Below are 23,653 nucleotides of genomic sequence, written 5' to 3'. Positions count from 1 at the left end.
CAAACAGCTCGTATTTAGAACTTTATTGTATACAGCCGACTAGTGCTCCTGTAACAGGTACACTGCATAACACCATTACTGCAGAATAAGTAGAGAGGCTAAAGAGATTGTACTTGACAATCACTGTACACTTCACTGTTATGCTGAACACTCAGAGGGACATGCAGGCCCTGTGCAGAAACACTGGTAGTCATTAAAGGCCATAACACCATAAAGGGATATACACTAGTTTTCCATATACTTTTTTTTATTTGGGATAATGCATGGTGTAGAAAGACAAAGGTTATTTCTGAAAGGTAAGCATGAGACACTGCATTGGAGTTTGTGTGTGGCTGATTAATAATATAGAGCATCTATTTTTACCTTCAGACAAAGCTGCCAAATGGTGGTTGCAGCGTCAGGGGGAAGTAGACACAATGTCAGCGATACAAATATCATTTGAGTACAATACTAGAGTAAATCGTAGGCGCTGCACTGTTATAAAAGAAAAGGAGAAACCAGGAATGACATTCAACATGGTTAAATGTCTTCAGCTGAGAGCTGTTTGAGGAGGTCTCGGTTGATGTCTCGCTCCACCTCTAGCACCTGGTCTTCATTCGAGGTTCCAGCACACAGATAAAAATATGTAGCCTGAAGACACACTGCATGCTTAACCACAGTGCGAGAAGTGCAATAGTTTAATTGACAGAAGGAGAATCTGTGGCACAATAAGGGTCAGCTACCCAACCTAACGTCGGTGGGGACGGCTCAACAGCCATGCTGTCTTCTAGTGCCTGCGAAGGCATTTCTGCATGAACAAGAGTACTTTGTCGACATTGCAATGAATGAAGAGTTTTAGGTCCAAGCCTGAAGAATTAGTATTATTCAAAGAAAGTCCTAATGTTCACTATTTATATCGTTCACTTGACACTAAAGATCTCATATGCTGATAATGAATGTATGTTCTGAGCAGTCGCAAGCGCAGCACACTAATACGGCTGTTCAAGTGAAAAGGCGGAATGAAAAATGTGCACCTCGCAATTTTCATGCACGACACAGCTATTGCGTGATCGAGCTGAATGTATTGACCTAACGCCGGTGGGGACGGCTCATCAGCCATGCTGTATTCCAGTGCCTGCAAAGGCATGTCTGGATGAAAAAGAGTACATTGTTGACATTGCAATGAATGAAGAGTTAGTTCCAAGCCTACAGAATTAGTATTATACAAAGAAAATCCTATTGTTCAGCATTCATATTGTGCACTGGACACTAAAGGTTCTCATATGCTGATACTGAATGCTTGTTCTGGGCAGTCACGGGCGCAGCATACTGATATGGTTGTTCAGGTGAAAAAGGCAGAATGAAAAATGTGCACCTAACAATTTTCATTCATGACACAGCTATTGCGTGATCGAGCTGAATGTATTAACCTAACGTCGGTGGGGAAGGCTCATCAGCCATGATGTATTCCAGTGCCTGCAAAGGCATGTCTGCATAAAAAAGAGTACATTGTTGACATTGCAATGAATGAAGAGTTAGTTCTAAGCCTACAGAATTACTATTATACAAAGAAAATCCTAATGTTCAGTATTCATATTGTGCACTGGACACTAAAAGTTCTCATATGCTGATACTGAATGCATGTTCTGGGCAGTCGCAGGCGCAGCACATTGATACGACTGTTCAGGTGAAAAAGGCAGAATGAAAAATGTGCACCTAACAATTTTCATGCACGACACAGCTATTGCGTGATCGAGCTGAATGTATAAACCTAACGTTGGTGGGGACGGCTCACCAGCCATGCTGTACTCAAGTGCCTGCAAAGGCATGTCTGCATAAAAAAGAGTACATTGTTGACATTGCAATGAATAAAGAGTTAGTTATAAGCCTACAGAATTAGTATTACACAAAGAAAATCCTAATGTTCAGTATTCATATTGTGCACTGGACACTAAAAGTTCTCATATGCTGATACTGAATGCATGTTCTGGGCAGTCACAGGCGCAGCACATTGATACGGCTGTTCAGGTGAAAAAGGCAGAATGAAAAATGTGCACCTAACAATTTTCATTCACGACACAGCTATTGCGTCATCGAGCTGAATGTATTAACCTAACGTCGGTGGGGACGGCTCATCAGCCATGCTGTATTCCAGTGCCTGCAAAGGCATGTCTGCATGAAAAAGAGTACATTGTTGACATTGCAATGAATGAAGAGTCAGTTCTAAGCCTACAGAATTAGTATTATACAAAGAAAATCCTAATGTTCAGTATTCATATTGTGCACTGGAAACTAAAAGTTCTCATATGCTGATACTGAATGCATGTTCTGGGCAGTCACAGGCGCAGCACATTGATATGGCTGTTCAGGTGAAAAAGGCAGAATGAAAAATGTGCACCTAACAATTTTCATTCACGACACAGCTGTTGCGTGATCGAACTGAATGTATTAACCTAACGTCGATGGGGACGGCTCATCAGCCATGCTGTATTCCAGTGCCTGCAAAGGCATGTCTGCATGAAAAAGAGTACATTGTTGTCATTGCAATGAATGAAGAGTTAGTTCTAAGCCTACAGAATTAGTATTATACAAAGAAAATCCTAATGTTCAGTATTCATATTGTGCACTGGACACTAAAAGTTCTCATATGCCGATACTGAATGCATGTTCTGGGCAGTCACAGGTGCAGCATAGTGATACGGCTGTTCAGGTGAAAAAGGTAAAATGAAGAATGTGCACCTCACAATTTTCATGCACGACACAGCTATTGCGTGATCGAGCTGAATGTTTAAACCTAACGTTGGTGGGGACGGCTCATCAGCCATGCTGTATTCCAGTGCCTGCAAAGGCATGTCTGCATGAAAAAGAGTACATTGTTGACATTGCAATGAATGAAGAGTTAGTTCCAAGCCTACAGATTTAGTATTATAGAAAGAAAATACTAATGTTCAGCATTCATATTGTGCACTGGACATTAAAAGATCTCATATTCTGATACTGAATGCATGTTCTGGGAAGTCACAGGCGCAGCACATTGATACGGCTGTTTAGGTGAAAAAGGCAGAATAAAGAATGTGCACATCACAATTTTCACGCCCGAAACAGCTATTGCGTGATCGAGCTGAATGTATTAACCTAACGTCGGTGGGGACGGCTCATCAGCCATGCTGTATTACAGTGCCTGCACAGGCATGTCTGCATGAAAAAGAGTACATTGTTGACATTGCAATGAATGAAGAGTTAGTTCTAAGCCTACAGAATTAGTATTATACAAAGAAAATCCTAATGTTCAGTATTCATATTGTGCACTAGACACTAAAAGTTCTCATATGCTGATACTGAATGCATGTTCTGGGCAGTCACAGGCACAGCATACTGATACGGCTGTTCAGGTGAAAAAGGCAGAATGAAAAATGTGCACCTCACAATTTTCATGCACGACACAGCTATTGCGTGATCGAGCTGAATGTGTAAACCTAACGTTGGTGGGGACGGCTCACCAGCCATGCCGTAATCCAGTGCCTGCAAAGGCATGTCTGCATAAAAAAGAGTACATTGTTGACATTGCAATGAATGAAGAGTTAGTTCTAAGCCTACAGAATTAGTAGTACACAAAGAAAATCCTAATGTTCAGTATTCATATTGTGCACTGGACACTAAAAGTTCTCATATGCTGATACTGAATGCATGTTCTGGGCAGTCACAGGCGCAGCACATTGATACGGCTGTTCAGGTGAAAAAGGGAGAATGAAAAATGTGCACCTAACAATTTTCATTCACGACACAGCTATTGCGTCATCGAGCTGAATGTATTAACCTAACGTCGGTGGGGACGGCTCATCAGCCATGCTGTATTCCAGTGCCTGCAAAGGCATGTCTGCATGAAAAAGAGTACATTGTTGACATTGCAATGAATGAAGAGTCAGTTCTAAGCCTACAGAATTAGTATTATACAAGGAAAGTCCTAATGTTCAGTATTTATATCGTTCACTTGACACTAAAGATCTCGTATGCTGATAATGAATGCATGTTCTGAGCAGTCACAGGCGCAGCACATTGATACGGCTGTTCAGGTGAAAAAGGCAGAATGAAAAATGTGCACCTCACAATTTTCATGCACGACACAGCTATTGCGTGATCGAGCTGAATGTATAAACCTAACGTTGCCGGGGACGGCTCATGAGCCATGTTGTATTCCAGTGCCTGCAAAGGCATGTCTGCATGAAAAAGAGTACGTTGTTGACATTGCAATGAATGAAGAGTTAGTTTCAAGCCTACAGATTTAGTCTTATACAAAGAAAATCCTAATGTTCAGCATTCATATTGTGCACTGGACACTAAGAGATCTGATATTCCGATACTGAATGCATGTTTTGGGAAGTCACAGGCGCAGCACATTGATACGGCTGTTTAGGTGAAAAAGGCAGAATGAAGAATGTGCACGTCACAATTTTCACGCACGACACAGCTATTGCGTGATCGAGCTGAATGTATTAACCTAACGTCGGTGGGGATGGCTCATCAGCCATGCTGTATTCCAGTGCCTGTAAAGGCATGTCTGCATGAGCAAGAGTACACTATTGGTATTCCAATGAATGGAGAGTTAAGAGCAATGCAAGTTTGGAAATTCCAAATGGTTCACTCACCAGAAAAGATGGTAGACACATCTGGCTTGAGTAGTTTCCTTCCTTTGAAGTAGGACCACTCAAACTAGTCTGCTGTGAAATTATTCTGCATAGGATTATGTGCAGAAGAAAACAAGTACTAACACTGTTGACTGGATTTGTATTTAAAAAAGGTCCATGTGCAACAGGTGATCCACAGTGCAATCATGGTTCGTTTGTGGGGTTTAAGTCCCAAAGGGACTCAGGTTATGAGAGATGCGACAATGCATTCATGAATTCATGACAATATTTTATCACCTCCGCAATGGAAGTAGGCAATAAATAGCACTAATCATGCATTACCACAATCCGCGCAATTTCCAGCGTTCCCGCTGGTGAATTTACGATCAAAATTTTAACCGCAGCTTCGCGGTGACATTAACTGTAGTACACAGTGGCGCATGAACGGCAACAACGACACGCAACTGAGCCACAAGTAAAAAAATCGAGACATTAAAATTACGGAAAAGGATGGCGTTTATACCTGTGAAAACCACAGTCAGCCAGAGAAAAAGCCAGCACCACAGATAGTTTTCGTGCAAGTTATGAATTGCGTTGTTTAGTTATACTTTAAGACGTACATTAGCTTCGCCTTAAATTCTGCACTTCACTGTCGTTCGTGACCCTCTTCACTAAACGGCGATGCTAGAGTGAAATCAGACTTACATTAGTGGAAAATGGGGGGAAATATAAGGAAGGCCAGTAAAATATTGCACGGGAAGTAATAATGTGGTTCACGAAACGATGAGGTGACAGTCAGTAAAAGCAGGAGATGTAGCATTATATACCGCCAACATATTATACTGGAAGAGCTGGTGTCTTACACTCAGAAAAAGAGCAGTTCTCAAGTGCACCGCGAAGAATTCGAGCGATGAAGTCAGCAGATGCGCAAGCAAATTATACGTGTCTAGGGACCGCCCAAAAGTTAATAAACAAAGCCATTTTACAGAAAATAAGCGCAAAGAATGCATTCAGATGAAATAAAAACAACTTACCTCGCATATTCGAGCTCCTTTCGGGGCTGTTTCACGCGGCCCATACTTAAAAGCCACTGCAGTCGCCGACGTAGGACTAACCTTCCACAGGACACTGAATAAAACACTTTGCCGCTTTCGGTGCGGTTTGTGCAGTTCGGCGCACTGCACCCCGTCATATTTGGAGAGAACGTTCTGCACTGCACAGCCATGCCATAAGAGCGCACAAAAAAGGTGGGAACACACTGTAGAAACCGACGCGTTGACAGCTGACGGCACTGCAAGCGGCGAGAAAATGTTTCACCAGTAAAGTTGGCTCCTCCTGTGGCTATCGGCAAGTTGACTCCTCCTTCGAATGGAACGTTCGACGTCATCGCCAAGAGCGGCGCAGGGATGTCAGTCGCGCAACTCTGCTCCCTAGGGAGCATATACAGGAACACTACGTGATTCCTATGAGCAGCGTCACCTGGCGACAAATAGTGGAAATATTGTCAAAACCAACAAGAGCGCTTTTAAAGGCTACTCTTTCCGTCGTTTCTGCGGCGCATTAAAGATGGCGGCCAGGTTGTTAATCTCAATGAAATAATCCCTCGCGGAGCGAGCAGCCATTCTCGTTTTCCATGCAGTGTGGAGGCAAAGCAACATGAATAAGTCATATGGCACACCCCCTTGATTATGGACCGGCAGGAAACGTGTACCGCAGGGTGTAATTGGCAAGTCCTTTCTCAAAGTACTCTGCAATATATCCCTCAGAAAGACTGCATCCAAGTAGTCAATAAAAATATGGTCTATGGGGTTCGGCTTATGACAAATCAAGCAGTACACCGAGAAACCTGAATGCATGCTAGTTTTGAGTCAACTGGCCAACCTAAAGCGTTTTTGAAACATTGTGAACCCTTACTTTTGCTGGAAACTTTGTGAACCCTTACTTTTGCTAGAGCATTTTGTTGCAATATACTTTGACTGCCCCACTGTAAATATCACTGTTGACAGTAATTAAGCAAAAACTATAACTGTGGCGCATTGGATTAACACTACTCATCTCAGCACTGATGCCACTGAAACATCTGTTCGAATCCTGTATTGCAATATTTGTATCTTTTTATTTCACAACGTTGAAATATTTTACCAACAACTTTCCTGAGGTGTGTTCCCCTTTGGGTTCCATTATTTGATGCTTTTTGTTCTCAATAGCAGAAAAACCAGCCGTGAACAGAGCCACGAAGTGACGGTATGACCATGGGTCCACTAAATAATGACCTTCACCGTATTTATTTCCTGCCTTCAGTAAGTGTATGTTACCTTTAGTTTTAGTTCAGAGACACCTTTCAGAAACAATCGGTATGACAGAGTTTATACTAAGCAATTACCTTCACCATAATCATTTCCTGCCTGCAGTGAGTGTATGTTACCTTTAGGTTGCGTTCACAGTCATCTTTCAGCAAGGATCGCCTTTTAAACTGAGTGTATGTTACCTTTGTATGTTAAAGTGTATGTTAAAGCCAAAAGGACGCTCAGTTGTGGATGTGTCGGGAAGTGACCGGAAAGTCCGATGTTGCAAGGAGATATATCACATAGCAACATGGAATGTAAGATCTATGACGCAAGGTAAACTGGATGTCGTCAAGCGAGAAATGGACAGATTGAACATTGAGATCTTAGGTATCAGCGAGCTCAAGTGGACCGGAATGAGAGAATTTAAGTCCGGCGACCATTATGTCTCTTATTGTGGGCACGAATCCAAAAGAAGGAATGGGATTGCTCTCATAGTAAACAGAAGAATGGGCTAAGCGGTGCTAGGCTACAACTCCAAAAACGACCGAATGATTTCACTTCGGACCCAAGCTCACCCTTTCAACATAACAGTTATCCAAGTCTACGCGCCAACCACTACTGCTGAAGAAGCTGACAATGAGAGATTTTATGCGGACCTGCAATGCCTTGTAGACCGCGCTCCATCATCAGACGTCCTTTTTCTCATGAGACTGGAATGCTAAGGTGGGGAGTGAAAAATATCCGGAATTGCAGGCAAGTTCGGTCTTGGTGAGCCAGATGAAGCCGAGCAAAGGCTACTAGAGCTTTGTCAAGAAAACAACCTGACCATAGGGAATGCTCATTTTCAACAGCAAAAGAGGCGTCTGTACAATGGACTTCACAGGATGGTCTGTACAGGAATCAGATCGATTATATTCTTTGCCGGCAGAGATGGAGAAGCGCTATACAAGCAGTAAAAACAAGGCCTGGGGCCGATTGTGGCACCGATCATCAGCTTCTTGTTCCCAAATTTAAGCTTCAACTGAGGAAAACGAAGAAAACTAGGCCTTTCAGGTATGATCTGCATCAAATTCCATCAGAATCTGCCGTGGAAGTGAGGAATCGATTTCAAGAATTAGATCAAGAGGACAGACAGCCTGGAGAGACGTGGACTGATGTTCGTGATATATTACAAGACGTTGCTACTAAAGTAGTTCCAAAGCAACCGAAATTCAAGAAAGCAAACTGGTTATCTGAAGAGGCTTTGCAAATAGCTGAGGAAAGAAGGATTGCAAAAGTTATGGGGGAAAGAGAAAGATACAAGGTTCTCATTGCGGATTTTCAGAAAATAGCAAGGAGAGATGAGAATGCCTTCCAGAACATACAGTGTTAAACAGTTGAAGACAACAGCCTATTAAGGAACACAAGAGCTCTGTATAAGACAATCAAAGATATCAAAGAAAGCTTCTGTGCTAAGCTGGGCGTGATAAAGGACAAATGAGGCAAGGACTTCACTGAAGCCTCAGAGATAAAGAAGATGTGGCAGGAATACACAGAAAAACTGTACAAGAAGGATCCAGATGTGCAAACCCAAAATAAGACGGTGGTGATTACTGATCTCGAGCCGGGAATCCTGAAGAGTGAAGTTGAATGGGCCTTAGCCAGCCTTGCTAAGAACAAAGCTAGCGGAATTGATGGCATTCTAGTTGAGTTGCTTCAAAACCTCAACCATGACGCTGTTAACATTCTACATATATTATGTCAGAAGATTTGAATAACCCTGCAGTGGCCACAGAATTGGAGAAGGTAACTTAACATCCCCATTCCAAAGAATGGCAGTGTCAAAGATTGTTCCAACTACCGCACAATCGCGCTTATTTCGCATGCTAGCAAGGTGATGTCAAAATCCTCTATGTTTGGCTGCAGCAGTTTGTGGATCGGGAGCTTCCGCACGTAGAAGCTTGGTTTCGCAAGGGCAGAGGAACTAGAGACCAGACTGCCAACCTTCGCTGGATCACGGAAAAAGCAAGAGTTACAGAAACCCATCACCTTCTGAAAGCGTTTGGCTGCGTAGATCACAGCACATTGTGGCAAGCTCTCCGAGAGATGGGAGTTCCAATTCTTTTCATATGTCTCCTTGGAACCTGTACAAAGGGCAAGAGGCCACACTCAGAGCTGGTCATGATCTTACTGATCATGTCCCCGGAGCCGTCCCGGAATCATGGCGGGCAAGGATTTTTTGGGCCCCGAGTGACAAGAACCCAAGGAGGAAGGCGTCGCGATGTTTCGTAGCCTCTTCAGTGGAGGTGCGATGTGGGAGCTAAGTGGGGACTATGTTGACATATCCACACCATGTGGGATGAAGTGCAACGACTCGATCTCTGCACGGTGCGGGCATTCAGGTTTCACATTTGAATCGTAGCGAGCAGTCTGGGCCGGACGCCAGAAAGTGTTGGTCTGCAGCTGTCGCACGACTCGTTTGTTGGTCTCTGAAAAGCCCTTCGCCGGAGGTGGATAGCTTGGTGCCGAGCTTTGCAGTCGTCAATATTTTCTCGTAACCACGGTGGTGATCTGCCTAATTACATATGGTGATGTTGAAAATTTGATTTTACAGAATTATTTCAGGGGCACCTTACAGGATTGACTCTATGAGTTATTAGATTTCATGCAATTCTCATCATTCGTTACTAGCCATGCGATGGAGCCTGCGAATAGCGAGTCACTGCGGCATTCTGCATTAAGTCTTACTTTTACCTGTTCCCGATTTAGTTGTCTGAATTATTTCACTGCAGACAATAATAGTGCGGCACACATGCTGTCTCCCTGCCTAACGCCATTCCTTACTGTGATTCCGTTATTAAGGCAATAGCCTTTTTTGTCTGTGTTTGCGATTTCATTTTATCAGAAAATGGACGCAAAATTGGTCATGTTTGCATCGTCCTGGCGAGAGCTAAGTAAAAAATGCCTGCATGGAGGTATAGGCTGAAGCAACTCTGCCAAATACCAATATCAGTTTAGGTACAATGAACAGTTGTCAATTACAGGCAAATGGCCAATTAAATGTCAAATATCCACGGATCCCGACATGGCGTAGTTGCGTGGAAAAGCTGTAGTGACGTCAGTCTAGAGCGAAAGTCATCAATGTTGGGCTAGAAGAAGCCAAAGCAAGAAGAATAAAGGGTTTAATTAGATAAAAAGTATTAACATGAATGAGGTGGTTTGGAAATTGTGGGGTTTAACGTCCCAAAGCAACTCAGGTTATGAGTGACACCGTAATAGAGGACGCGTAAAATTTCGACCACCTGGGGTTCTTTAGCGTGCACTGACAGAGCAGAGCAACGCGGCCGCCGAGGCCGGGATATTATCCCGCTTCCTTGGGAACAGTAGTCGTGCGCCCTAACCACTGCGCCACCTGGCGGGGTTTACCATGAATGAATGAAAATGATAGTTAAGGCAGAATGCCGAAAATTAGGTAAAACATTCTGTTCGTTCATGGTGACGCGCCATACCAGCGCAGTGTCCATGGAGCCCACCGCCGCTAACGTCATGGCGCATTTTAGCAACATTATGACTTAAAGGGAAGGTTGTTGTTGAAAACCTTTATTTCCACCCAGAAGAAGCTCCGTTTCGGACTTCCCGGCACGCAGGCCTGATGGAGCCTTACTCAGGAGCCTCGAGAACTAAGATCTGGTGAATATGCATTGTTGCTTCACGGCCTCAGCCGCCAGGCGGATGGCTTGCTGCTGCTGAGCGGGGTCTCCCAGGCGTCTCTATCTATATTTTCTTTAGCTACTGGGCTGTTGTTACATTCCCATTAATATGATCTAGAGTGCCCCATCTTCCACGTGCTATGCAATGTAGATCCTTTTCATTTTTTGAAATTGTTGCATATACCCCAAAGGGACTAATATGATTGCCCCCTTGTAGTCTCCTCCATGCAATTGCCTCCCCGTTTCCGAGGGAACGGTCTGGCGGCGGATTGACCCTTCTGCTTAGTTTATAGTGCTCTGTAACCTCTTTATACGAGATTAAGCTATCTTTTATATCCATGCAAGAGGGCTGCTCGGCAGCCGCCCGGCGATAGAGAGCTCGGGCCAACTCGTGAGCAGCCTCATTCCCTGCGATGGATTCATGTGCTGGTATCCATATAATTTCACTTTCCGCTCAAGCGGCCTCGATTCGAGGACTCGTTTAGCTTCTTCTGATATTCTTCCCTTCCCAAAATTTCTGACCGCATTTTTGCTATCGCATAGTATTAATTTAGCCTTGGTACCGACACAAGCGAGCGCTACTGCCAATTCCTCCGCCACGTTGGCGTCTCTCGTGCGGCTTGAAGCCGATACTACAGGTGCTCCGGTTCCATCGACTACTGCGTATACGGCTGCTCTTTGCCGTCCACATGCAGCATCTACGTAGGCCACTTGTTCTGCTGGTTGTTCTCCCATTCTTTTCTCGTAGGCTCTGGCTCTATGCCCGCGCCTCTCTTTGTTATATTTGGGGTGCATATTTTTTGGCATAGGCGGGACGCGTATCCTGGCTCTTCTCTTCCGGAATATCCACTGTCTTATGAGCAGTGTGTCCCGGTTGGATGTCTATCCATTCTAGTATTTTTCTTCTTGTTTCAGATTGGCTAAGTCGCTCCAGCTGAGCTATTCTAACTCCCTCAGCTAGCTCGACCGATCTGTTGTGGATACCCATTTTCTCAAGACGTTCCGTTGATGTGGATATGGGAAGTCCCAGAGCCCTCTTGGCACATTTCCTCAGTGTCCTGCCTAGTTTATCTATGTTCTCTTTGTTCATATTTAAGTACGGCGTTGCATAGCAGACTCTGTTTGTTATGTACGCCTGTGATATTCTTAGGAGGCTTCTCTCTTTTAGGCCTCTCCCTTTTACTGTTATCCTTCTGAATATGCCTTGCACTTGATCCGCATATGTTGATAATTTCTTTATGGTATTGGTATTGTTGCCTTTATGATTGATAACCATACCCAGGACCATCATCTCCTCGACCTTCGGCACCTCTAGACCCTCTACTATCACTTTGATGTTTATTGGCTTTTTGTCTCTGCTGTTGGTGTTGTACCGAAAGAGCTCCGACTTCTGCGGTGAGCATGCTAGTTCTCTGTCGGCTGCATACTTCACCACGGCGTCTGCAGCTCTCTGCAGGCTCCACTCAATTTCTGCATCACTTCCATTGTTCATCCAGATGTTAATATCGCCAGCATACATGCTGAACTTTATTCCAGAGATCTCATTGAGCTTAGCTGGGAGGCCTCTCATTCCTATCTTGAATAGAAATGGAGATAACACGGCACCTTCAGGGGTTCCTTATCTTCCTAGCCTTATGCTGGGAGACTGCGTCCTGAAATTTAATCACCGCCCTTCTGCCCTGAAGAAAGTTCTTAATTTATTTGTATGTTCTTTTGCCTACGTTTACTTCCTCAAGACCTTTTAGTACCGCGTCATGTCTGATATTATCGAAGGCCTTCGTGAGGTCTAGGCGTAGGATCGTCTTAGTGTCTAGCCCTTTCTTGTCTATGATATCATGTCTTAGTCTGAGCATTATGTCCTGCGTGCTGAGCTTAGGTCTGAAGCCTACCATCTCATGCGGCCATAGGTTTTCATCCTCCATGTATTTTGTTAATCTCGCTTGCACTACGTGTTCCATGAGCTTCCCCACACACGATGTCAGAGAGATTGGTCTTAGGTTTTTTAACTTTGGTTCTTTCCCCGGCTTAGGAATGAGAATCACTTCTGCCTTTTTCTCTTCTTCCGGTAATTTACTTTCTTTCCATACTTTGTTTATGTATCGTGTGATTGCTTCCACCGAGCCTTCATCTAGATTTCTAAGCATGCCATTTGATATCTTATCTGGTCCAGAGGCCGAGCGAGTTCTTACCCCGCAAAAGGGAAGGGGCGGCAGAGCGATGACGTCGTGGGGAGAGAGCGGTGACACCTTTGAAAGTCCCTGGAAATTCTCTTGGGAATGCCAGGACAAACCTGACTTAACGTTAATAGTGCCATGCCCGACACACGAGCAGTGGTAGGCGGCCCTGACCACCGACAACCTGGACCAGCAAGCCTGGATTATACAGCTAGTCCGCAAGTCAGCTGCTACCAGCGGAGCCCTGGACTAGGGGCACCGACCACCCAGCTCCTGCGAATATTTACTGATTATATGCTCATTAAAAGTTTTCTCTCTGTCTCTCTCTCCCTGGAAATCTCGCGCGTCTCATGTCCGCTTCATGCGTTTCTTGCTTGTGGCTATGAGAATACCACGCGATAAAAGCGGCGACATATCGCTCATCCAAAACCTCTATGATCACTGTTGTTGTTGTTGTTGTTGTGTCTGTAGGAAGAAGGAAAAGAAAGTGCACGGGCCTGCTACTGGCTCTGTAGCTGAGCCACCTCCGCTGCCTCCTGCAGACAGACGAGAAAGTAGAGAAGAAAGAAAAAGAAGAGGGAGAAAAGACGCGCGACGCAGCAACAGCCGTTGTCCGCTACCTAAGCGGTGGCGGGTGCAATGGCGGCCTACAAAGATAAATATACGGCGGCTGGCTAGCCCCCGACGCAAGCGGCGTTGACCTGCCACCCCAGCCACGGCCCGCTTGAGTGGTGCAGTGGTAAGACGCCCGACGACTGTCCGGAATACCCGAATTCGAACCCGTCGTCGGCGGCTGCGTTTCGATGGAGGCGAAACGAAGAGGCGTCCGTGTGCTGTGCGATGTCAGTCCGCGTTAAAGATCCCCAGGTTGTCGAAATTATTACGTAGCCCTCCAGTACGGCTCCTCTTTCTCTTATTCCACTTTAAGGAGGGGGGGGGGCGCTGAAGGCAGTCAAGGAGTGCGGACGCGTCTCACATGCGCTCCGCAAATTTTGAAGTGCCAAGCCCAAAATTTCGACTGGACCGCCGAAATTTTCGTGCGAGAAGGAAGAGGAACCGAAGCGGAACACAAGGACACCAAATTCTAGCCGGTGGGTCCACCATTTTTGGATTTATCGGCCTTTTGGTTCTCCCACGGGGCCGCTGAGAGCTAAGCCTAGATTAAGCTTAACGAGCACCGGGGACTGCGGGCGGCCCAGCCGCGGCGGCAAGGGCGCCGGAGACCCGAAAAGACCTTCCCCGGACACGCGAACACCCTGAACCGAAGAAAATGATGGAGGGACCACCCAGGGGCCTGGCAGAGGCGCAGGAAATGGACTACCACGAGGCGGCCGAGACCGAAGGCGCAGGCCTAACGGGGTTAGGCCTAACCGACGGCGTGCTCGGCAGCGAAGCCCCGAGAAGCAGCCCCTCACTCAACCCAAGTCTATCGGAGGAGGAAGACAACCAAAACTGGAAGCTCGCAATGTCGAGGAGGCAAGCGAGGCGCCAGCGAGAGAAGAAAGGACAGAATAGTGACGGCAACGATAGCGGCGGACCGGCCGGCACGGTGTTAGGCCTAGCGGGATCGAGGAGCCCGGCGAGCGGCGAGGCCGGCATGGAAACCACCAACGGCGAGAAACGCAGAGAAGAGGTGAGGAAACGACTTCCTCCTCTACCCAAATATGATTTGAAGATTATTTTGAGACCTAAAGGCCTCATTGCTAGAAACCTACAGACCCACCAAGTGGCTCGGGCGGTAGTCGCGGCGACCGGTTCGAGGTGCAAGAGGGAAGACCTAATTATCAGACTACGCAACGGCTCCAATATAATCATCGTGAGCAGCGACAACGAAGAGGCGGCCCAGCACGTGAGGCGCATATCCAATCTCATTTTCGGCGGGAAATCCTACGAGGTTAACGCACACGTGGCGGCGCCGGAGACACAATACGAGGGGTGATCCACGGCATCGAGCCCGGAACAACGCCCGAAGAGCTGAAAGCCAATTTAAGGGTACGTACCCAGGGAGTCAAGATTCACAGCGCTCGCATGCTAGGCAAGACAAGCACGGCGGTAATCACCTTCGACGGCCACATTAAACCCAGACAAGTCTTATACTACGGAGGGGAGATGTGGTGCCACCCATACTTTCCCACCCGCCAGTTCTGCCACATATGCTGCAAGCAAGGCCATAGATCCGACGTCTGCCCGACCCCGGACAGTAAGGCCTGCAAGCTATGCGGAGAGCAGAACCCAACCCAAGAACACCGATGCACCCCGAAATGCCTGATTTGCGGCGGAGACCACCAAACAGGCACCAAGGAATGCAAGCAAAGACTGAAGCCAGCGGCGGAGCTGAGAGGGCGACCCGCATTCAGAAGCCAGCAACAGCAGCAACAGCAGTCGCTAGGACGGGGAAGAAGTAGGAGCGGCAGAAGAAACCGACGACCAAGATGGTTTGGGGAGGAAGAGGCCACCCAACCACGGAACAATTCGAGAAGCCCGAGCCGGGAGAGTAGCAAGAGCCGGGACGGATGGCGAGACGAGTCCTACCCGCCACTGGAGAAGCTCGGGGGCCCCGGGCCGAAACAGCAGCAGAAGAAGAGTAGCGGAGTCAAGGTAAGCTGGGAAGCGGGTCCTCCTAAATCGTTTAATCCGCACTCAAACACATACACGGATATAAATACACCCTTAAGCAGGGAGAAAAAGCTAGAAGAAGAAAATAAGGCTCTGAGGGAGGAGCTAAAGAAAAGTCGAGAGGAAACTAAACAGATTAAACTGAAACTAGACGAACTCATCAAAGAACTACAATGGCAGCAACAGGGCAGAAACGAGGCAAGCAATATTAGACCAGCCTCTCCCCCTCCTCCACAACCGGTCGAGGAGAAGCAGAAGCAAACGGAGGACCAAAAATGGGACGAAATGAAAAGCTTTATGATGGCAGTACAGAAACAAATGCAGGAATTCCAGCAGAGACTAGCTATGCAAGACCAGAGCTTCCGCAGCTACGTCAAGAATCAAAACAACAGACCTATCCACGAGGCTAGAGACAGACTATTTAGCGAAAGACGCTTTGGCGCAACAGAAAACCAAGGGGCAAACAACAATGGAAACCCATCATGGCAAGACAACAGCAACTAAATATTTGGCAGTGGAACTGCAGGGGGTACAGGAAAAAACAGGGCCTCCTGCAGCAGTACATAAACTCCAGGGGGAAACAGCCAGACATAATCCTGCTCCAAGAAACTAACAGCACACCCACATTAAAGGGATACACTTGCCAGGAAGGCGGGAAAAGAGCCGCAACCCTCATCAGCAGCAAAATAGCCACCATAGCACACAAAGAGATCGAGGGAACGAATATAGAACAGGTAATCACCGAAATAATTCCAAAGAAGAAATTTGGGGCAAAAAGCACCTTCATAGTAAACCTATACAGCCCCCCGAGACAAAAGGACGGCGATTTTGGAAGGTTGTTTACCGAAGTAAACAAATTTGCCAAAACAAACGCCCTTGTGATAGCGGGAGACTTCAATGCCAAAAGTCCAAACTGGGGATACCCAACGTCTGACCGAAAAGGCCGAAGCATCTGGGACACTGCGGCAGGCCAGGGCTTCGAACTAGTAACGGACGAAGACCAACCCACAAGAACGGGCAACAGCGTAAGTGCAGACACAAGTCCAGACCTCACTTTCATAAAGGGTACAAATCAAACAGAGTGGGAAAACACCCTAGAGAATCTAGGAAGCGACCACTACATAGTCCAGCTCACAATGACGGCAGAGTCCACCAGACGGAAGCTTGGGAAAGCCCGCCTCACAGACTGGGACGCATTCAGACAAGGGAGCAGGGACCTAACAGGACAGATTACGAGCATCCAAGAATGGTGCCAGCAGCTCAAACAAATACAGGAAATGTATACGAAGGAAGTATACAGAACCGAGCGAGCACCAGAGGTGGACAAGCGCCTGCTTAGGCTATGGGAGGCAAGGCGCAGTCTCACCAAGCGATGGCGGAAACAAAAGCTAAACAGAAAGCTGAAGAAAAAGATTGCAGAAATCACAGCCAAGGCAGAAGAATACGCCACACAACTAGCAAGGCAAAACTGCCAGGAATTCAGCAACTCGCTAAACGGCACACTGAGCACGGCTAAGACATGGCGTATCCTGAAAGCCATGATGGATCCGGGAAAAACGAGGACCGAAAGCAACAAGACAATACAAAGACTAATCCACCAGTACGAAGGAACCGAGGACCAAATGATTGAGGACCTAAAGGCCAAATGTTACGGGAAAGAAAGCCCAGAAGAATACAAAGGAAGTTATCAGGGCAAAGAGAATCCTGAGATGGACAGGCCGATCACGCTGGCAGAAGTGCACGAGGCGATGGGGGCCCTCACTAAAGACATGGCAGCCGGGGGAGATAAGATACGAAACTCCCTCATACGCAACCTCAGCGAGGGGGCAGTAAACCAGCTGACAAACTACCTCAGCCAATTCTGGGCCGAGGACACAATCCCGGCCGAATGGAAACATGCAGAGGTGGTAATGATTCCCAAACCGGGCAAAAAATTGCAAATCGAGAATCTGCGGCCAATCTCCCTTACCTCATGCTTGAGAAAGCTGTATGAAAGAATAATTACGAAAAGAATCCAGCGGTGGATGGAACGAGAGCAAATATATCCACACAGCATGTTTGGATTCAGGTCTAAGCTATCTACGCAGGACGTTCTCCTACAACTCAAGGAGGACATCCTAACCAACATCCCAAAAACAGGGGAAAACGTGGTCATGGCCCTAGACATCAAAGGGGCCTTTGACAACGTCAGCCACCCGGCCATAATGGAGGGACTCCAAAATATAAACTGCGGGGAAAGAACTCACAACTATGTAAGAGCCTTTCTAGCAGGCAGAACAGCCACCATAGGGCTTGGGGATGTGAGAAGTCAGCCTTTCAGCACCCCCCACAAGGGAACCCCACAGGGGTCGGTGATCTCGCCCGTGCTCTTTAACCTAGCCATGATTGGCTTGGCCAAAAGACTGGAAGAAATCGAAGACATACAGCATGCCATGTATGCGGACGACATCACGGTTTGGACCAACCGGGGCACGCTAGAAGAGAAGCAGGAAAGCCTACAGAGAGCCGCAACATGCGTAGATGAATACGTAAGGGCAAGAGGCCTAGCGTGTTCAACAGACAAGTCCGAGCTACTCAGGGTGGCGAAGAAACCTACGAAGGCGAACCTGGAAATCAAGCTCCAAGGCCAAAACATACCAGAAAAAAACGTCATAAGGATATTAGGCATGTGGCTGCAGAGTAGCGGAAAGTGCAGCCACACGATCAGCCTACTGCAAAAAACAACCGAACAAGTCAGCAGAATGATTAAAAGAGTCTCCAATAGAAGGCATGGCATGAAGGAAGACGACACCCTTAAACTAGTCAGAAGCCTGGTAGTCAGCAGGGTGACATACTCCCTTCCCTACCACCCGGCAATCAAGAAAGAAAAAGAACGGGCCGAAGCTCTGATAAGGAAAGCCTACAAAACGGCCCTAAACCTACCAAGAAACACCCCAAACAACAAGCTACTAGAACTGGGAGTTCACAACACCTTTGAGGAGCTGGCGACGGCCCAACTGGAAGCACAGCTAGAAAGGCTAGAACTCACGGAAACAGGCAGAAGACTACTGAGAAGACTAGGCTACCAGGCGGAAAACACGCCAGACCCAAACGAAAACATTCCAGACGAAATCCGGCGAACCCTCAGAATTCGCCCGATACCACGAAATATGGACCCCAACCTACACGCGACCAGAAGACAGGCAAGAGCAGAATACGTGGAGAACCACCTAGCTAAAAAGGCATATACAGTATATACAGACGCAGGGCTATCTATACCCGAGAGACAGATACAGCACCAACACGAGGATAGCAGCAGCGGTGGTTGACTGCTCAGGCAACACGATCAGCTGCGCATCCGCGAGAGGAAGATCGGTAGTAGACGGAGAGGAGATCGCTGTGGCACTCGCAGCGGCCGAGGGCTATCGAAGAAACGAATCACAGGTTATAATAACAGACTCCAAGACAGCCTGCAGAAGGTTCCAACAAGGAATAATCTGCAGGGAGGCCGTACGCATTCTCCTAGGCGCAGGAGCCTCGGGCTATAAAGCAACACAAGTAGTTTTCTGGGCACCGGCGCACACCAACATAGAGGGCAACATGAGGGCAAACAGCCTGGTTCGCGAAATCACGCACCGAGCCTTGCTGACAGAAGACCTCGTGGACCCCGTGATGGTGGACCCGACGTACGCAGATATTTTAAATCACTACAGAGGCACCAGGTTAAAATACCCTCCGCCCCACAAGCGACTCACACAAGAAGAAGCAACCAGCTGGAGAAGACTGCAGACTGGCACCTTCCACAACTTATACATTCTAAACAAAATGTTTCCCACACAGTATAGAGATAGCTGCCCCTGGTGCGGAGACAGTCCGACACTATACCACGTCACATGGGAATGTAAACACAACTACACTTTCCACAAACAAACTAACCCGAGTGCGGAGCAATGGGAGGGCCTGCTAACCAGCTGCGAGCTCACCGCCCAAAGGGCATTGGTGCAGCACGCATGCGAGGTAGCCAGGACCAGTGGAGCCCTGGAATGAGGGAACCACCCGTGCTAAGGAGTCTCCAACGGTGGCGAAGAAGCGGCTGCAGGAAGACTCTCCGAGACTAACCAAAAGACCTCAATAAAGTTTTTTCACTCAGTCACTCCACTTTAATTTTCACCTTCCTTCCTTCCCTTACGACAAGGTTCAGGTGTCCACAGATACAAGCGTGACAGATAGTACGCCTTTCCCTTCCTGTGAACCAATTATTATCACTGCATATGAACGCGTGTCAAGGAACGCTACTCAACAGAAGCGACGCTGTACCTCCAAATCTCCAAAGAGAGAAAGAGGAGCCGTAGTGGAGGGCTACGGAGTAATTTCGACCACCTGGGGATCTTTAAGGTGCTGTGCGATGTCAGCGCACGTTAAAGATCCCCAGGTGGTCGAAATTACTCCGTAGCCCTCCACTACGGCTCCTCTTTCTCTCTTTCCACTTTCATTCCCACCTTCCTCCCTTCCCTTACGGCGCGGTTCGGGTGTCCACGGAGCAAGTGTGACAGTTACTGCGCCTTTCCATTCCTGTGAACCAATTTAACTTAACTTAGGTGAGTGCATGAAAAATACTGCGCTATGTAAATGCGCGGTAAAAATAGCCAGGTTGTCGAAATTATTTTCAAACCCTACATGTCGGCACCTCTTTCTTTCTGCTTTCACTCCTACCCTCTTCTTTTCATGATGGCTTTGTTTAGGCGTCCAAAATACTTATGACAGATACTGGGCCTTGGTTTCTTGCAAAGTAATGTAATATAATTTTAATGAACAGTTTGCCAAGAGTTGAATTATATGAATGCGAACATTTCTATCAATGCAAAAGGAAGCATAAAAAACTAAATTCTTAGAAAGGTATAAAAGAGGTTCACATTTACTTCGCATTAGATAAGGTATGCAAATCGGCTATAAATTATTCTAAATCTTTTTACACACCTGGTTTTCTCAACCCTTAAGCGTCGGATTCCTCTGACTGCCGACACGTACTGTCGTCATGATTAATTCCACTCCTAAATTAACAGCAGACCTGAGCGGGTACTTAAAGTATAGTATAAGTTATGCGTACTCACCTGTGCGGATGTAATTTATGAATGGCGGCCACTTGAGCGATACTGCAGAGATTATCGCTGGGCACGAGTCCCAACTCCATTGCGACGACCACCTCGTCATCGGTACAAGCTGATGAGAAGAGCATGTGTGTTCCTGTACGCGCTTTCTCGTAACACCCTGATTGGTCGTCTGTCATAACACTTAATGAAGGACAACTGTTTCTAGTCTCTTCAATCGAGTGAAAGTAGTTTAACAGCTCCCCATTTGACTCTTGAGCAATCATAACGAATGACATATCCTTAGAAATACAGGTAGCCTTGACGCAACTCTCCATGTAGGGTACAAGGTCCTTAAAGGTCTTTATTTGACCGGACGTGGATGGAACAGATCGAATTGCGGTGATGCTTGTCTGCACGAAGCAACCCAGATACATCATAGATAGGCACCAGAAAGCTGTGGAGAGGCTACGGTAGGCGGATGCATCCCGCGATGAGATGGCAGGGCTTCTCCCCAGGAACGTGCATACCAGATATAAAATCCCAGGCTGCGGTGCGTTTCTAGTTCTCTTAAAGACATAATTGCGTCGAATACGCAAGAAAAGCGCCACCATAATAGCAGAACCCAACAAAGATGGCAAAAACCGGACGAGCGATTGCCAGGAGTCCAAGAATATTGTCTCAATAGTCGTTCTTCGGTTTGTAAAGAAACAAAGTCGAAAGTGGAGAAAATTGGGCGTATTCAAAAATGTCTCCACTTTTTAGCAAGGTGATAGGAATCGGCATAATAATAATGTCCAATGACCTGGTGAGGATACCTGCAATGCCGTAGAGTTCGTTGAACGCACTGAACTCAAATGTGTTGTTCAATGCTCAATAGGCGTCAAGTAGCGCTAATGCGTCCGTCGTTTTTTTGAAGTCTCCGCAGGTATAACCTGGCATTGGGCTCGGGTTCACAGATACCTGGTACTTGTACCCTCGAATGAACTTTCGCTCCGATGCAAGATGGTGACCAAAAAGCTTCGAAACGGTAACTATCTCTCGATTTCCGCAGTTGCGAAACTGGTCTTCTGGGGCATTTATATTCGTAGAGCTCACGCTTACAACGTCGCAAAGTGCATACGGAAATGCATGCAAAATGTCTTCGTGCTGTGACTCAGAAGCCGTGTAAATGCGGAAAATGCGTTCACCGGTTATTTTCTCGATCCATTTCTTATCTGCCATGCTTATATTTAAGAAGAACGGTACGAATACAACCTTTTCTCTCGGTACGTATTCATTTCTGCGTTTAGATTTCTTGCACTCAGTAAAGACAGCCGAAAAAACTCGCAATCGGTTCTTAAGGCATCGAGGCTGATAAATTTCACAGCAATGGGAAATTCGTTTACTCTTGCGGTTATTGATCAAGTGGAGAGTAGACTACTATTGGGCGAAATAAGTCACCGTTTGACGCAGCCATGATGCTTTGTAGCATCGCTAGGCTATCGGCATCGCTTGGAGAAAACAAAGAAAACAAGAGCACTGTTTTTACGACAATGAAAATGTTCGTTATTCTGACTGTTTGAAGCATCACCTTGAAACATCGAGCCGTGCACGGCTGAGATGAAACGGGTGAGTATTTTTCCCTTAAAATATCTGACGTGGATAGACGACTCCAAGCTGCGAACTAACATCTATACCAATCCTATGCTTTTTCACACCAGACAAAAAACTGAAGGCTGTAACTGCCTTTCTTGTGTGAAGATTCGTTTTATGGTATCGCAATATGCGGCTCCCCTAAATATTGTGCGCGTTGGCCTCGCGCATCTGAGCATTTGGAGGGCATGAGAGTGTGGGGGACTCGCGTCTCCGCCTCATATTATAATTTTCGACCTGGAGTGCCAGGCACGCCACGCCCATACACATCTCGTGAAGCTGCCGCCTATGAACAGATGTTTCGATATAATTGCCTATGGTCTGGGCGAAGCAATCAGTGTAATGGAATACCTTTTTTATTCTGCAAGCATTGATCACACGTTGAAACTTTCCACGTAGAGTCAACAAGACGTCAGCTGAGAGTGCTTTTTCTGCCTGCCTAATGCTGATGCTTCTTTATCAATGCATTTCGAATTTCCATCTTTTTCAGCGTATCTCAGGATGATGCAACCAGGACTGTTGCCAAAACGGATTGTCGATTCTCTTCCAGTTTGGCTGCTCTTATATTCTGATGCACCAGCCACCGAATAATGTTTCGTGCCTCTATCCCACCCGTAGTTGCACGCAAAGAACAATTCCTAAGAGGTTTTGCGAAATACGTTTATGGCAGCCAGATGTGCATTCTGCGCCATTGAAGATGCACACACGATATGCACTTCAACGAGGACGGCTCGCTGACGCCTTTTGTGTTGATGCAAATGAAAAATAGAATGCTGCTGCGCTATTGATATCAATTACACTGATCTTTTTGTCCTCATCAGGCACAAGAAATCTCAGGCATGCGGAAACATAGATATCTATATAGACCCTGGTGCTCCAATGAAGAACGCCTAACGGTAATGGTGACTCGAAGTGTGCAGCTGTCGTCTCACGAGCTGTTTATGATGCCTGCTGAATTTAAAAACGTAACGATGGATTGATTTCGTCATTTCGACCAGGGTAAGGGATTTTTTAAGAATTTTTTTAATAATGAGGCCTCATGAGACGGGCCTTCATTGGAATAAAAATCGAAAACGTGTACACGATTCCTCCGACGAAGGCGGGTCACGCGGCCGAAACGTCACTGCATTCACTTTCTCTGCTTCGAACCTGTTTTCAGCCAAGCGCAGAGAATCCTGTTTGCTCTCTCTCTCTCTCTCTCTCTCTCTCTCTATATATATATATATATATATATATATATATATATATATATATATATATATATATATATATATTTACGGTATGCAGTCACGGAAACGACGACAAAGTGCTGACTAGTCCACTACGACGACGCTGCAGCCAGGCTCGGGTTGTCTTGCGAGTGTGTCCCTGACGGGGAACTGTTGCGGCTACGACGGAGTGTGCCTCGTAACATCTCGATGGAGGTACGGGGTGACACCAATACCACAGTCTGGATCTCCGAAAACTATACAGTCCAATGCACAACAAGCGCCCACTGTCGTCGTGGTGCCGCCTCGTGATCCGGGCACTTTTTGCGGCACCGATGACGTCGACATCGAAACCTGGCCTGCTATGTACGAG

General features: G+C 46.6%; 1 pseudogene; it reads left to right on the top strand.

Moving 5' to 3' along the window:
- Positions 1-14,864: 14,864 nt before the first annotated feature.
- LOC146188437 (uncharacterized) overlaps positions 14,865-23,653 on the top strand; it is a 34,606-nt pseudogene continuing 25,817 nt past the window's right edge.

This window comes from Amblyomma maculatum, chromosome 5 (assembly GCF_055883805.1).
Source record: "Amblyomma maculatum isolate TAMU_Amacu chromosome 5, ASM5588380v1, whole genome shotgun sequence".
NCBI classification, from domain to species: domain Eukaryota; kingdom Metazoa; phylum Arthropoda; class Arachnida; order Ixodida; family Ixodidae; genus Amblyomma; species Amblyomma maculatum.
The sequence above is the reverse complement of the archived record's forward strand: the minus strand, read 5'-3'. Positions and strand labels throughout refer to the sequence as shown.